The 15,804-nt window shown below is 45.0% G+C and overlaps 1 protein-coding gene and 2 long non-coding RNA genes across 9 annotated transcripts in view; 2 read left to right on the plus strand and 1 right to left on the minus strand.

The window, feature by feature from the left end:
• The window catches only part of TRIM2 (tripartite motif containing 2), a 132,473-nt gene that overhangs the window by 103,343 nt on the left and 13,326 nt on the right, over positions 1 to 15,804 (minus strand). For 2 of the 7 annotated variants that reach the window (XM_055550896.1, XM_055550897.1), the window contains exon 1: positions 9,511 to 9,965. The exons of the other annotated variants lie outside the window; for them this stretch is intronic. The gene's annotated coding sequence lies outside the window, so the exon portion shown is untranslated. Of the gene's footprint in view, positions 1 to 9,510; positions 9,966 to 15,804 lie in introns of those variants that run through there. 7 annotated transcript variants of the gene reach the window in all.
• Positions 7,293 to 8,705, plus strand: LOC129630354 (uncharacterized). The gene is made up of 3 exons (XR_008703648.1): positions 7,293 to 7,473; positions 8,161 to 8,301; positions 8,412 to 8,705. It is a non-coding gene; the product is annotated as an uncharacterized LOC129630354 (long non-coding RNA).
• Positions 10,208 to 14,925, plus strand: LOC129630353 (uncharacterized). The gene is made up of 3 exons (XR_008703647.1): positions 10,208 to 10,624; positions 11,190 to 11,386; positions 14,160 to 14,925. It is a non-coding gene; the product is annotated as an uncharacterized LOC129630353 (long non-coding RNA).

Here is a 15,804-nt window from a genome sequence, read left to right on the forward strand (position 1 = left end):
CCCTGAGGGCATGCAGTACCCCAGGCTCTCCCTGACACACAGCTCTGGTGCAATAAATCCACAGGTAATGCGTCATCCCCAAGTCAAGAGGTTTAACGCTGCATTCTGGTTTTATTTGGTCACTTAGTTCTACTGGTTTTATGAAAGCTAATCAAGAATTGCCAAAAATGCTGAAATACCAAACGAAGGTTGAGGACTTCCCTGGTGGTCCAGTGGCTAAGACTCCAAGCTCCCAGATCAGGGGGCATGGGTTCTATCCCAAGGCAGGGACCTAGATCCCACATGCCGCAACTAAGACCCGGCAGAGTCAAATAAATACTAAAAAAAAAAAAAAAAAAAAGCAAGTCGACCTCTGTCAATTTAGAATCTCAATATGGTCCATTCCATGAGCATATCAAAAGAGCCAAAGTCCAGTTTCCAAAGAAGACGCGCTGTGGTGTTACACGGAGTCGATGCGTTTGGTGAGTATTCATGTTCCCAGACCAGCAATCTTTCCCCAGCCATATGAATTTAGACTTGTTTTTCTTAATTTAATGTTTCTTTTTTAAAGGGATTCAATTAACTTTCCTTCTTTCACTTCACCTTTGGTATTTGTTTCACAAACTTTAAACTTGGCCAACAATTTTGCGTGGTCAGTCTGATGTTCCAGATGCCAAATACAGACTGCATGTTAGTAAGTATTGCAGCTGTTTTTTATGTGTAAAATTCAGAAAACTGGGCTCTGGGTCTCTACGGCCTGGAAAATAGATCTAGGAGACAAGTAGGAGGTCTGAGTGTCTCCACTGGGAGTGACGCCATCTCTCTGGTCTGTTAGTGACCTCCTGTCCCTACTGACCACCTATCAACAGGTCCCTGCTGAATGGCTGAATAATGCAGACTGAAAACTAAAAAACCCAGACCTGGCAGCATTTTGGTGAATGCCTTTATCCAAGGGACTTGATGGAGAGGAAATGGTTTCGGAAAAATATCTAAGAAAAGAAATCTATTTAGTTCTACTTAGATTTAGTTCCAGCATGGAGCATCCTGTGTGGAATGAGCCCCAAACATGCCAAGAATATCTTGTACTATGTTACAAATGAAAACCAGCTCCCATCCAGACGGAATTCAGAATTTCATAACTCAACATATCTGGCCCTCTCCCACTACAGAAACTGCTTTGAACTAGTCAAAGCAAATTCTTAATTATTTCCCATTCTTGACAAGCAAAGGCTTTTTAGAAAGTAGTATGAATTTGATCTGTAATAGATGCTTATTAAAAATTCAGAAATTTTGTTTAAGCAGTTAGGTGGACTACAAGTAAAAGCCTTATAGAGGAAATCCCAGAAAGATACAACTGATTTTTTTCTTTCAATGAGATCATTTTAAAAATGAATAAAACATACCTTCCCCTGTGGGGTCTGGAGCTGAAGCAGAGACATTAGAGTAAACGTCAAGAGGGGGAAAAAGGAATACTTTGCACAGACTCCCTTCCCCCACCACCCTCCCACTTCTTCCTGTTTCAAGCACTTAGATCTTCTCCTGTTGTCTGGGCGGGGGATGGGGCTTGGCAGCTTCCAGTGGGTGGGAGCCTTTAGGCATCAATTACTTTGTACTTCAGATTTCTGGACTGAGATGTTTGGGGAGGAAGGTGAGGAAGGACACTTAAAGGGTAATTGCTACTTGATGGCTGAAAACAGGCAAAAACATCAAAGAAGACCCCCCACCCCACCCCGTTAGCCTCTGCTCATCCTTCTTCTAAGCATATGGCACCCAGTCACATCACTGCCTTGTACAGCAGGACTGTGTGACTAGTGTGATCTGGGACAAAAGAAAGTATCTGTCATCTCAGGCTCATTTGTTCTAGGGTGTGTGGCACAACAGGCTGATGGGCCCTGCTTCTCTAAAATGGAAATAACTTAGTGAAAAAAGACTTCTTCATGGCACCAGGTATCTGGAGGCTACATTCTGTAGCTATTTGTTAAGTTTGCCCTTGATCAGTGGTTTCATCGTTGGCTATGATTTACCAGAGAAAGACATGTAATTTTTGCCATCTCTGTTCTGCTGCTATCAAGACACAAACATTCAGCCTATTTGAGTATCTTTTTATCCACTTCCCGTGGGTAACTTCTGACTGGTTATGCTAAAAGAAGGGGATATCCCGGCTTGCGCTCACATTCCTTAAGAGGTTCACTTTTATTATCTCCTTCTTTGACTAATCTGGCAATTATTTTGCTTTTCATAAGCAGAATCCAAGGCAGAAAGATCTAAATAGACATTTCTCCAAAGAAGACAAACAGATGGTCAAAAAACATATTTAAAGAAGCTCAGTATCGCTAATTAGTAGAGAAATGCAAATCAAAATGAGGTATCACTTCACACTGGTCAGAATGGCCATCATCAAAACGTCTACAAACAATAAATGCTGGTGGGACTGTAAATTACACAACTATTATGGAGACTAGTATGGAGGTTTCTTAAAAACTAAAAACAGAACTACTATATGATCCAGCAATTCCACTCTTGGGCATATATCCAGAGAAAACCATAATTCTAAATGATACATACATCCCAATGTTCATCTCAGCACTATTTACAATAGCCCAGACATGGAAATAACCTAGGTGTCCATGGACAGAGGAATGGATAAAGATGTGGCACGTATACACCATGGAATATTACTCAGCCATAAAAAGAACGGAATAATGCCACTTGCAGCAACATGATGGATGATCATCCTAAGCGAAGTAAGTCAAAGACAAACACCATATGATATCACTGACATGTGAAATCTTAAAAAAAAAGATACACATGAACTTACTTACAAAATAGAAACAGACTCACACAATATGGCTACAAAGGGGAAAGATGGGGGAGGGATAAATTAGGAGTTTGGGATTAACATATATAATAAGTCCCCTACCTACAAACTGTCAAGTTGCGAACTTTCAAAGATGTGATCACGCATTCCAACAATGTCAGGCATGAGACTGCAGCTTGCCCTTCATCTCCTGTTGTTGATGGTCCTTCAGCTCTACCATCGCCCACCCTCCTTTGCCTCCTCCAATCAGTAACTCCTTGCCTGTTTACTCGATGTCAGACTCTATATGCCAGCTGTTGTACTGTACAACTGAACATTTCAAGGTACTGTACTGTAAGATTTAAAATTTTTTTGCATTTTTATGTATTATTTGTGTGAAAATTATTATAAAACTATTACCATACAGTACTATATAGCCCACTGTGTTGCTTGGGTACCCAGGCTAACTTTGTTGGACTTAACAAAACCAACTGGACTTGCAAATGTGCTCTCAAAATGGAACTTGATATGTAGGGGACTTACTGTTCACACTAGTATATATAAAATAGATAACAGATAAATAGCAGGGACCTACTGTATAGCACAGGGAACTCTACTCAATATTCTATAATAACCTATAGGGGAATATAATATGAAAAAGAATGTATATATGTATATGCATAAATGAGTCACTTTGCTGTACACCTGAAATTAACACAATATTGTAAATTAACTATATTCCATTATAAAATAAAAATTAAATTAAAAAAAAAAATCAATGCAGGAGGTAGGCAGAGGGAGCCCTGGACACATGCTGAACAATGCCAGGGTGCCGGTGGCCCCAAGCTCCACCAGGAGGCAATTCACTCACCAACACGAGGGAGACGATGCGCACCGAGACAGCCCGTGCTGCCACTAAAGCAAGCTGTGCTGCAGGAAAAGATGCTCAGCATCCCTAATCACCAGAGAAATGCAAATCAAAACCACAATGAGGTATCACCTCACACCCGTCAGAATGGCCATCATCAAAAAGTCTACAGAGAATTCCCTGGTAGTCAGGGAGGAAGGGTTTAGCCCCTGGTTGGAGAACTAAGATCCCATAAGCTGTGAGGCACAGCCAGAAAAATAAAAATAATTAAAAATAAATAAAAAGTCTACAAATAAATGCTGGAGAGGATGTGGAGAAAAGGAAACCCTTCTACATTGCTGGGAATGTAAGTTGGTGCAGCCGCTATGGAAAGCAGCATGCAAGTTCCCCAGAAAAGTAAAAACAGAATTCCATATGATCCAACAAACCCACCCCTGGGCACTGCTAAGTCGCTTCAGTCGTGTCCGACTCTGTGCGACCCCATAGACGGCAGCCCACCAGGCTCCCCTGTCCGTGGGATTCTCCAGGCAAGAACACTGGAGTGGGTTGCCATTGCCTTCTCCAATGCATGAAAGTGAAAGTGAAGTCGCTCAGTTGTGTCCGACCCTCAGCGACCCCATGGACTGCAGCCTTCCAGGCTCCTCCATCCATGGGATTTTCCAGGCAAAAGTACTGGAGTGGGGTGCCATTGCCTTCTCCGATCTCTGGGCATATATCCAGACAAAACTGTAATTCAAAAAGATACATGCACCCCATCCATGGTCATAGCAGAAAATTCTCAATAGTCAAGACATGAAAACAACCTACATGTCCATCAACAGATGAATGGAAAGGAAGACAAGGCACATATATGCAATGGAATAGTACTCAGCCACAAAAAGAATAAAATAAGGCCATCTGCAACAACCTGGATGGACCTAGAGACCACCACACTGAGGAAGTCAGAAAGACAAATACCATGTCACTTACATGTGGAATCAAAATACAAATAACCTATGAAGCAGAAACATAATCATGGACTTGTGGCTGCCAAGGGGGCGGGGTTTGGAAGAAGGATGGAGTGGGAGATTGGAATTAGCAGAGGTAAGCTGTTATATGTAGAATGGATAGACAAGGTCCTACTCTATAGCACAGAGAACTACATTCGCTATCCTATGATAAACCATAATGGAAAAGAATATTAAAAAAAGAATGTACATATATGTACGCATATGCAAAACTAAATCACTTTGCTGTACAGCAGAAATGAACACAACACTGCAAATCAACTATACTTGAATTAAAAACATATTAAAACTAAAGGAAACTGCGTTAACCTTGAACTACACAAAAAGGGAGGGGTCAGAACTGACCCCAAGCTTCCCTTCTTTTGAGTCCTGCAGGTTCCTGCCCTTTCCCATCCCCTCCTGTGCCTCCAGTTCACTATCTTCACTCCCAGCAGAATTCTAACTGAGGCAGGCTGCCCAGCTACAAAGACAGCCAGGTGCCCTGCCATTGTGCTCAACAGGGAGGACATCCAGGCAAGCTAACAGGATGCAAATCCCCTGCGATGTGGCTAATGCCTTTTTTTTTTCTAATCCCTCAGTGAAGGCCTAGAAAACTCATTCTTTCAGATGGGTTTATACTATAGCCTTGACACCATGGTCGAATGTTTAACACTAATTTAAATAAATTGCATGTGGTCAGCAAAAAGAGAACATTCTGTCTTTGTTTAGTCTGAGAGGTTGTTTTCAAGATGAAAGAGACCTGATCCTGTCCTCTAAATTAAGGCAAATCTCAAGGATAGCTATGCCCCTATTATGGGTTATTTTGATATTAATGAACTGTTTGATGGCTGGGGAAGGAATATCACAGGAATGGAGCCATGTACTGAATTGGGGATCGACAGAAAGTGTCACTTTATCCAGGTCGTGTTGAAGGGCCAAGAACACAACTTTTGCTGCCAAAGGAATCAACTCGCAGGCATCTGAGCTGAATTATAGAGGGGGCTCCTAGCCCAGCCCTAGACCTGGTTACCCAGGTAAGGAAATCAGTGAACAGCTGGGAGAAGGATGCTCATTGATGTCTAATGGCACCACCAAAGCTTGAAAATTCCTTCAAGGCTCATGCTCTGCCTTTTACACTATTGTACCTCTTAGATCATAAAGCAGTGGGTTTGAAACATAATATTTGTTCAACAAATCCTGTTGGTTGACAGATGGGGCTTGAAAAACAGCTTTCCTTTCTTCTACCTGATTGGACAGAACATTCTAAAACAAAACTGGGTGTAATCTTTCACATTTTTGGTCTTGTGTCAGATCTCTCTTTTCAGGAGTCTTACCCTGAGAGCCTTCCCATGTTATTTGTTTCCTGGTCCTTAAAATCGGCATCCTTGAAGGTGGGCAATGAAAGTTCCAAAACGCCAGTCCTGAGCCTAGAGGGGGACAAGCAGGTCGGCCAGACTTTATGCCTCTCTAGATATTTTGGTTTAGAACAACTGAAACCAAAAAAGACATTGCTCAAACAGCAGACGTTCTGAAACCTGAAAAACATTTCCCATAAAGATATACTGATTTAAATGGCTAATCAACTTCTTGAACTCCAACTGCCTCCAGCATATTTGTGCAAATTGCTCTGGTGCCAGAAGTCTGCATGTTGATCATTTTACTGCAGGTAGGGCGGAAGCGAACCAGTTCCACAGCTTCTATCTGAGACCTTCCACACTGTCATAAATGAATAAAGATGCTGACCGACACAGTGTTTTTGTTTGACTCAAGTACACATCCTAATCTTTCTGGCCAGCTCTTCTGCCTAAATAAATGTCATCCAGACATCCAGTATGTTATGAAAAAAAAGAAAGTATCGTAAATTCTAGGGAGAGGATATTTCAGTTCTAGGATCAAGATGAGATTCAAAGAGAGGACATGCAAAACTAACAGTTTTACATAGCAAGGAGCCAGTATCTGTATTTGCCAACGAGCTCTCTTTCTGAGGTGGAATTACCACTCCACTCTTCAAAAATACATAAAAGCTGAGTGGCTGGTAAACAATTCGCTCAGTGTCATTAGATTTCCTCCCCTTCATTTCCTCTCTAGCTACTTATCTCGAAGGCTGCATTTACCAATTCTTCTAACTCTAGGAACAAATACTAGCCATATCAAAGACTTACCATTTTCTTGCAGAGAAAATAAACTAAACTCTTAGATAACTGGCACTGACTTTTTTAGACCTGTCAACAGGCAGGCCAGTCTTAAGGTCTGATATCTAAAAGAATAAGAAATAATGCTGGTGATGGAAAATGACAGAGCCTCAGCCCTGATGCAAAATATTTAAGATAACAGTCTCAGAGAGGCCTCGCAAACATATCCACGAAGGTATTTTCTCATGAAACCCCAAAGGAAAACCATCACCGTTTCTATCTGCCTCATTAGCAGCAGCATCAAAAAGCACCCGGCCAACACCTGCCAGCATCAACCTTCAGAACCTGTGCAAATCAAACTAAGGTCGTCTTTGGCGGATTTACAATCCAAGATGGATTTACTGCAAACCAAGCAGTGTCATTTTCAGTAATAAGAGAAGGAGAAGGTTCTGATCATGTTATCTTCCCAGGTTTTAGGATTTCAGGATGGCACTTTGAAAGTGCCAATTACCAGACTGGTTTATCTCCGTTGAGTAGGCCAAATTCTCATCAAGCAATAGCTGGAGTGGTGATGAGTTACTGCTGCTCAGACAAGGCCAAATAAACATATCACGCCTGAGCCCCAAGGTAAATATCCAGCTTCTTTCTAAAGCAAGCAGTGGACAGAAATTCCAAGGACAGAATTCAACCCAAGGACAAACCAAATAAAAGGTCAGTGTGTATGCTCTGTTCAGTGTGAAGAAATGTGAGAAGAAACGTGAGAAGTTCTTTCCATTTGTGTTTCAATATGAAGCAGGAACAAAAAGCTGACCAGGCAATCAGGAAACCATGCAAGTCAACATTAAAATGATGATGCAAGAAAAATAATTCAAGATCTATGGCACATACGGCTTCCCTGGTTGCTCAGATGGTAAAGAATTTGCCGGCAACGCAGGAGACACTGGTTCAATCCCTGGGTCAGGTTTACTTTTGAAAGATACAATGGAATTTCCAATGGAGGATTTGATAAAGAGTTTTCCAGGAAAACATATGCAGGATTTGGGGGAAATGTTCTAATACTGATAAGGGGACACAGTCAGCTAAACAAACTTGCCTCTAAAAGGTACATATGCTAGATTCCATGAGCCAAAATAGAGTCATGGTATGTACCTAAATAAGATAGTATAAAATATGGTAGGAAGAAAAAGGTAGGGTCCACAGAAAAGAATGTACAAATGTGGGCGTGAGTGAGACTGGTGCAGTCCTACCCCTCCCCAGCCCAAAATATGAATTATCTCCACCATGAAGACACTTCCTTAGTGTAAGCGGCCATGCCCCACTCAACCAAATCTGGGTTTACCCTAAGGGAGGAATGAGGTAGTTTTTCTTTTAAAATTGTTGTTGTTTGTTGTTCAGCAGCTAGGTTGTGTCTGACTCTGGGACTCCATGGACTGCAGCATGCGGGCTCCTCTGCCCTCCACTACCTCCTGGAGTCTGCTCAAATTCACATCCATTATTGACTCTTACTTGCTAGACATATTTGAAGAGGAAGGAAACAAGGTAATGTGCGTCATAAAGAATTCAATCAAATCCTTCGCATCTTTGGTTCAGGTTGTGGTAGCCCAAGGGTTCTGAGTCATTTCTGCTCTTTTGTTCCTTTCAATCCAAAGGCAACTAAATTTGCCAGGGATGAAATCACGTGGCCATCTGAGACCGGAGGTCAAGAGAACGACAGGTAGTGAACCCAGCATGCACGGTCCATCTTCAAATCCCTGACAAAGGACCCGGAAACACCAACGAGTCGCGCAACAAACCCACCCTATATCCTATGGATTGATGCAAAAGTTACTCTCAATTTTTATAAGAAAATAGGCTAAAAACTATTTAACGGAGGAAAAAAAGCATTGGTGAGCGTTGTTCCTATGACAGTAGTCCCTCCCACCCGAGGGGCTCACCTACTCTTGGATGTCTAGGTGCTTAAAATTAACCACTTAAAAAGCATTTGAATCTAAAGCTGTCTCTGCTCTTAAGGTTGGTGAATCCTGAGGGGAGGGGAAGGGTGGAGAGAGAACTAGCTTCCTGTGGGATTGGATTACAGGTGGAAACTAATTTAAGGTTCATAGAAACATGGGATCTGACAGGCGCTTTATGAGACCAGCCTTCCTCCCCACTCCCACTCTTACCTAATTTGTCCGCAGCATGCGGTTTTCAACATGGTACATGTATTTTCCGAAGGTATCAATCCCCAAAAGCCCTGAAAACCCTCAAAAATCAACATCTCTCTCCTCCAAGAAGCCAGACTTGCAGTATCAACTTGGGCAGAGGATCAGAGTGGAAGCTAATTAGGAAGGAACCCGGTTTCAGGAGTTGGTTGGAGGAAAACAACCGAAATGTAACGAGGCAGAGAGAAGGAAATCCATCTTTTCGACAGTTATTAAATCGCGCGCTGTAAGGTTACAGAATATCTTTTTCTCTCAGTTGCAAAATGACGAGTAAAGCGAGCTGGGCTCGCCCCTTTCCGGACTGGCGGAGGGTCCCGGCCCCCGGAGAGCGGGGCAGGCGCGGGGCGGGCGGCGGGTTCCCGGCTCCCCCAGCACCAGCCCCCGCCCCGGCCCGCGGACCAGGGCCCGGAAGCCGAGTCTCCGCCGGTTCCGCGCACCGCGATCTCCGAGCCGGCGCCCGGAGGGGCGGCTCCGAGTGACGCGGCCCAGCCCACGGGCGCAGCCGCCCACGCGCAGCGCGGGCCGCCGTCCAGCAACCACGACTTACCGCGCGACGGCGACGCGCTCGGCGACTGGAGCGGCGTGCGCGGCCCGCGGCGGCTAAAGCCGCGCACCCGCCGGCGATTTCGGGCTCTAGGCTAAAGCTGCGAAAGCGGACGAGCCGAGGGAGCGCCGCCTCTCCGCTGGATCCCCGAGGGCCTGGACTCGGCGTCCTCGCTTCCAACAGGCTCTCGGGTCGGTCACTTCCATCCCGTGCTCAGGCCCGGGGCTGAGACATCTGTTTTCCATCAACCGCGCGGCCCCAGCAAATCCTGGATTACGCGCCGCCCGGCGCCCGCCGCTTTCCCGGCCCCGGCGCGGCGCTAATCCCCGCACAAAAGGCAGGCGAAGCGCACGCAGTGCGGCGCCCCTATACAGACAGCTTCCCCCGCGCGCAGACTGCGGGCTCGGCGGCCGGCTCCCGGGGGAGGGCCGATCGCAGTCCTGGGGCAGGGGAAGGGTGGGCGCGGTCCTCGGGGCTGCTCCCGCGCACGCTTCCTCCCCCAGCTCTGTAAACGCGCTGCAAAGTCTGTCCCTTCGGGGGAATGACTTCAGTTTGACGCGGCTGTAAAAGACCAGCCTCCAGAACAGAATGGCTCATTATTCAAAGCGATCACAACCCCCAAAGGGAGAGAGGGGGAAAAAAATCTCTGCGTTTACTTTAAGTAAATTCTGACAATGAGCACGGAAAACGAGGAGAAATTACTGTGTCTCAAGGTCTTCCATTTTATTCTGTAAATTAGATCGAGGTAGGGAATCTCCCCGCTCCGTCCCCTCCCCTTCCTTCCGCCTAGAAACATTTGTGTGCCTCCTCTGTGCCAGGCACGAGGCTGGGGAAACACTGACGGAAAAAGCCTGAGGTCTCTACTCGAAAGTGCCTAACTAGTAGCAGGGCAGGGAGAGAGAAGGGGAGTGGAAACCAATGATTTCAGCGGTTGTGAAACTGCTGTAATAGTCCATGTCCAGAGGGTTACAGGAACACTGAAATGGGTTTTGAATCATGCTGGAAATCAAGACAGGCTTCCCCAGAGGAGGCTGCCATTGAGTTCTGAAGACTGAACGGGCATCAGGTGGAATGAAGAGGAAGAAAATCTGAACATCTGAATGACTGCAGAAAGCAGGTGAGAGGTGCAATGGTGAGAGACGGGATTATGCAGGACAGCAAGGATTTCAGATCATCAAGATCTTATTGGCTCATTTCTGACCTTTGCACGCGGCGAGGCCTCTCTGAAGAATTTTAAAGCAGATAAGTGACTTGATTTGATTTGCGTTTCAGAGAGATCGGTTGTGGAAGGCATCTAGAAGGAAGACAGTCTAGGAAAGGAGTGGAGGTGGGGCTGGGATGGATGAGAAGCACTCCAAAGACGTGCCACAGGTGGAGCCTTTAGGATTTGTTGCCAAGACACAAGGGGGAGCAGAGCTGTAGGCAGGCACTCAGGCTTCTGACATGGCCAGCGGGGTAGATGGAGGGTGCCCCTCACCGAGAGACAAATGAAGACGAGGAAACAAGTGGTTTCTGGTTTCTGTGGGCTATCTAACTGCAAATGTTGCAGCAGGCAAGGCTGCCACATGGACCTATGCAGTATTTGGGGTATTACAGGCTCAAAATATAAATTAGACCATTTTCCATTTATAAGAGGGCTTCCCAGGTGGCTCAGTGGTAAAAGAACCCGCCTGCCAACGCAGGTGGTGCAAGGAGACGCTGGTTCAATTCCTGGGTCTGGAAGATCCCCTGGAGGAAGAGATGGCAACCCACTCCAGTATTCTTGCCTGGAGAAGCCCATCGTCAGAGGAGCCTGGTGGGCCCTAGTCTATAGGGTCACAAAGAGTTGGACACAACTGAGCAACTGAACATGCAAACACACACCACTTAGAAGAAGAAGGTAAGTACAGAAGTAAAGGAAATACACAACATTTGTTAGAGCTTCCATACCACCAACGGAATGGCTTAAACAACAGAAATTTATTATCTCACAGTTCTAGAGGCTAAAGATCCAAGTTCAGTGGGTGAACCGAGCCATGCTCCCTTGAGGGCCCCAGGGAAGGATCTGTGCCAGGACTCTCCCCTGGCTTCTGATAGTTTCCTGACTTGTGGCAGGATAACTTCAATCACAGGACCTTCTCCCTGTGTGAGGGTCTGCCTCCAATTGTCCCCTTTCTATAAAAACACCAGTGATACTGGATTGGGGCTTCCCAGGTGGTGCTAGTTGTAAAGAGCCTGCCTGCCAATGCAAGAGATGAGACTTAAGAGACGCAGGTTTGATCCCTGGGGCGGGAAGATCCCTTAGAAGAGGGCAACCCACTGCAGTATTCCTTTCCTGGTGAATCCCATGGACAACTGAGCCTAATGGGCTACAGTCCATAGTGTTGCACAGACTTAGACACGACTGAAGGGACTCAGCACGCACCCTGGAGACTGGATTAGAGGTCACCCCACTCCAGTATCGGAGAAGGCAATGGCACCCCACTCCAGTACTCTTGCCTGGAAAATCCCATGGATGGAGGAGCCTAGAAGGCTGCAGTCCATGGGGTCACTGAGGGTCGGACACGACTGAGCGACTTCACTTTCACTTTTCACTTTCATGCATTGGAGAAGGAAATGGCAACCCACTCCAGTGTTCTTGCCTGGAGAATCCCAGGGACGGGGGAGCCTGGTGGGCTGCATGACTTAGCAGTAGCAGCCACTCCAGTATGAACTCATTGTAACCAGTTACATCTGCCCTTATTTCTATCTATTTTGAAATTGTATTTGCATATAAAGTCACATTCTGAGGTACTGGCTGTGAGGATTTCAACAGAGGGATTTTAGTGGGACACAATTCAACCCATAACATTGACAGTGCAAATTAACTTATCGAGTGGGATTCAATACGGAGTTGTAGAGAAAAACCAGTTTGAAGTGGCTAAAAGAGCAGCTCTGGGTGGAAAGTGAGAAAAAGACTATTAGAAGGTACAAGAAGGATGACACAATGAAGAGACGTGTTGAGAGGAGTCATCAACATCGCCAAGTGCTTCCCAAGTCAGGCCAGACAGAGCTAGAAATTGCCATTGCCTCTGGCAGTGTGCTAGGCATTGGACCAAATGGTCGGAACACATGAGCTTCAAATACTTTGCTCCAATATTTTGTGATTTTTAAATCATTGCCCAGGGAATTCCCTGGAGGTCCAGTGGTTAGGACTCAGTGGTGTCACTGCTGGGGCCTGGATTTGATCCCTGGTTGGGAAGCTAAGGTCCTGCAAGCCGCACAGGACCTCAAAAAATAAAAAATAAATCTAAAAAAAAAAATCATTATCCAGCAAACTCCCTGAGGGAACTGGGGGGTAGTGGACATTAGTTTGACTTGTCCGCACACCCAGCCTGCTTTCTCAGCCTCCTTTACAGCTGGGGCTTGAAACCGTAACCTAGGCTCTGGCAGTCAGGTGGATAGTTGCTAGGCTTCAGTCTGGATGAAAGCCATATGGGAAAGCAGACTCTAAGGACGCTGCTTTCTGTGAGGTGGTGGAATCTGGTAGAAAGATATGGAGGCCCAGGGCCAGCAGGGGTGAAGGTCCGAGACGCGCATGCCCAGAGGAACAGTGCTGGGCTCAAACCGGAACCTTCCTGTGACACAATTTAGGCATCGTTCTCAGTGGGGTAACCTCCAAGTCTAATTCTCTGGATTTCTGGGAGATTCTCTGAGCCATGTAATAGTCTTAAAAAAGAAAAAAAAAAAAATAACTGCTTTATTGAGATATAATTCACACACTATAAAATTCATCCAGTAATCCATATATATAAGATAGATAACCAACAAGATATATATATGTATGTGTATGTGTGTATATGACTGAATCTCTTTGCTAGACACTGGAAGTAATGCAACACTGTAAATCAACTATACTTCAATTTTTAAAAAATGAATCTTCAAAAAAAAAGTGTACAACCCAGTGGCTTTTAGTATGTTCACAAGGTTGTGCAAGCATCTAAGTCCACTATCTACGTCCAGGACGTTTTCATCACCCTGAAGAGAAAGCTCACGTGCGCCTATGATCACTCCCCATTTCCCCCTCCTCCCAGCCCTGAGCCACCACTCATCTACTTTGTGTCTCTAGGGATTTGCCTGTTCTGGGCATTTCACATGAATGGAGGCATATACCATGTGGTCTTTTTGGTTCTGCCTTCTTTCACTGGTGAAAAATTTTTAAAGATTTATCCATATTGTAGGACGTATCAGCGCATCATTCTTTGTATTGCCAAATAATATTTCATTGTCTGGATATACTACATTTCGTTTATTGGTTCATCAGTGGATTGTTTTCACTTTTTGGCTAGTATGAATAATGCTGTTTAAACATTTGTGTGCAAGTTTTTGTATGAACATATATTTTCATTTCTCTTGGGTATATATCTAGGAGAAGAATTACTGGGTCATATGATAATTCTATGTTGAAAATTTTGAGGAACTGCCAGACTGTTTTCTAAAGCAGTTACATCATGTTACACTATCACTAGAAATACATTAGGGTTCTAATTTCCTAGTGGCCATAAAGTGGTATCTCATTGTGGTTTTGATTGGCATTTTCGTAATGACTAATAATGCTGAATATCTTTTCATGTGCTTCTTGACCATTTGTGTATCATCTCTGAAAGAATGTCTATTAAAATCCTTTACGTTAGGGGAACTGTCCCAAACCACCTGACCTAGCCAGGCACCATAGTAACCACCTGCACGAGTCATCCTGCAACAGGAGCTTCTGGTAAAGAACTTGAAACAAAGAGGCTGCCCCCAGCCAGAATAATTCAGAACAGGTCCAAAGGACAGAGAAGATGCCAGTTCATATGTCCGGCCAAGCTCCCAGAATCCTTCTCGATAGGATCCATCCTGAGTGATGCTTGTTCCCCTCGGAAGAGCCCTGAGTCAGAATGACCGGCACCTAACCCCCTCACCACAAAACCTGAGACTGAGCCACGTGGAGCGCAGTCCTTCCGGGTCCCCTCGCCCTCTTGCTCTCTGCCTGCGCATGCCTTTTCCGATAAATGCTCTTGCTTTGTCAGCACGAGGGTCTCTCTGAACAATTCATTTCCGAGTGTTAGGCAAGAGCCAATCCTCAGGCCCTGGAAGGGGTCCCCCTTTCCGCACCATACCCATTCGAATTTTGTAAATTTACTAAAATAAGTCCATAAAAGTGAGCACTTTAATCATTTTTAAGTGCACAGTTCAGTGATATTAAGTACATTTATTCACATTGTTGTGCAATCATTCTTCGCCCATTCTTAATTGTCTTTTTAAATTTATCTTTCAGTGTTTAATTTTTATATCCTGGAAACAAGTCTCTTAATGGAAAATGATTTGAGAATATTTCCTCTCATCCTGTAGGTTGTTCTTTCACTGTCTTGAGGGTGTTTTAATAAAATTCTTTAATAAATTCCCTTCATGCTCTAACTAACTAGAGTGGTGTTGTCAGTAGCTAAGAACATTGACAGATGCACTGGGTTGGGTTAAATACCATTTTTCCCATTCCCCCTCCACCCCCCCCAAAACAACCTGTCTCATATCACATCTTATATCCATTACTGACTTAGAACTTTGGGTTTTGTTATTTTTCCTAAAGCCTTTCCTATTGTATCTGAATCCCACTCTATGATATTGTGATTTATAATAAAAAGTACACATTCGGTCTTCGTTCCATTTCTGGCACAGAGCTTCCTAAAACCCTTGAACTTTCCTGAGTGATAAGACCCATAAATGTGTCTTGTTATGTTAATGAGGTGACTTCTGGATCACACCAGAAGGATAGAGGCTGGCTGGAATGCTCAGTCCCACACCCTGACTTCTAGGGAGGAGAGAAGGGCTGGAGGTTGATCAGTTTCCACTGACCTGTGATTTAACCAATCATGCCTATGCAACGAAGCCTCCACAAAAACTCAGAAGGACATAGTTCTGAGAGCCAGGCTGGGGAACACACAGAGATTCAGGGAGAGGAGTGTCCCTGGAGAGGCCCCGAGGCTCCTCACCCTTCCCCCGCCCTGCCCCGTGTCTCTCTCCACCCATCTCTTCCTGAGTTATATCCTTCCATAATACTGGTGATCTAGTAAGTAAAGTGTTTCTCTGAGTGCTGTGAGCTGCTCTAGCAAGTGAATTGACCCTAAGGAGGGGGTCATTTAAACCCCCATCTATAGCCGGTGGACCAGAAGCACAGGTGCCAACCTGGACTTGTGACTGGCTTCAGAAGGGAGTGGGGGTAGGTGGGGGAGTGGAGGGTGCAGTCTTGTGAGACCAAACCCTTGACCTGTGGGCTCTGATGCGGTCGCTGTCCAGTGA

Source organism: Bubalus kerabau, chromosome 16, assembly GCF_029407905.1.
Source record: "Bubalus kerabau isolate K-KA32 ecotype Philippines breed swamp buffalo chromosome 16, PCC_UOA_SB_1v2, whole genome shotgun sequence".
In the NCBI taxonomy this organism is placed as follows: Eukaryota; Metazoa; Chordata; class Mammalia; order Artiodactyla; family Bovidae; genus Bubalus; species Bubalus kerabau.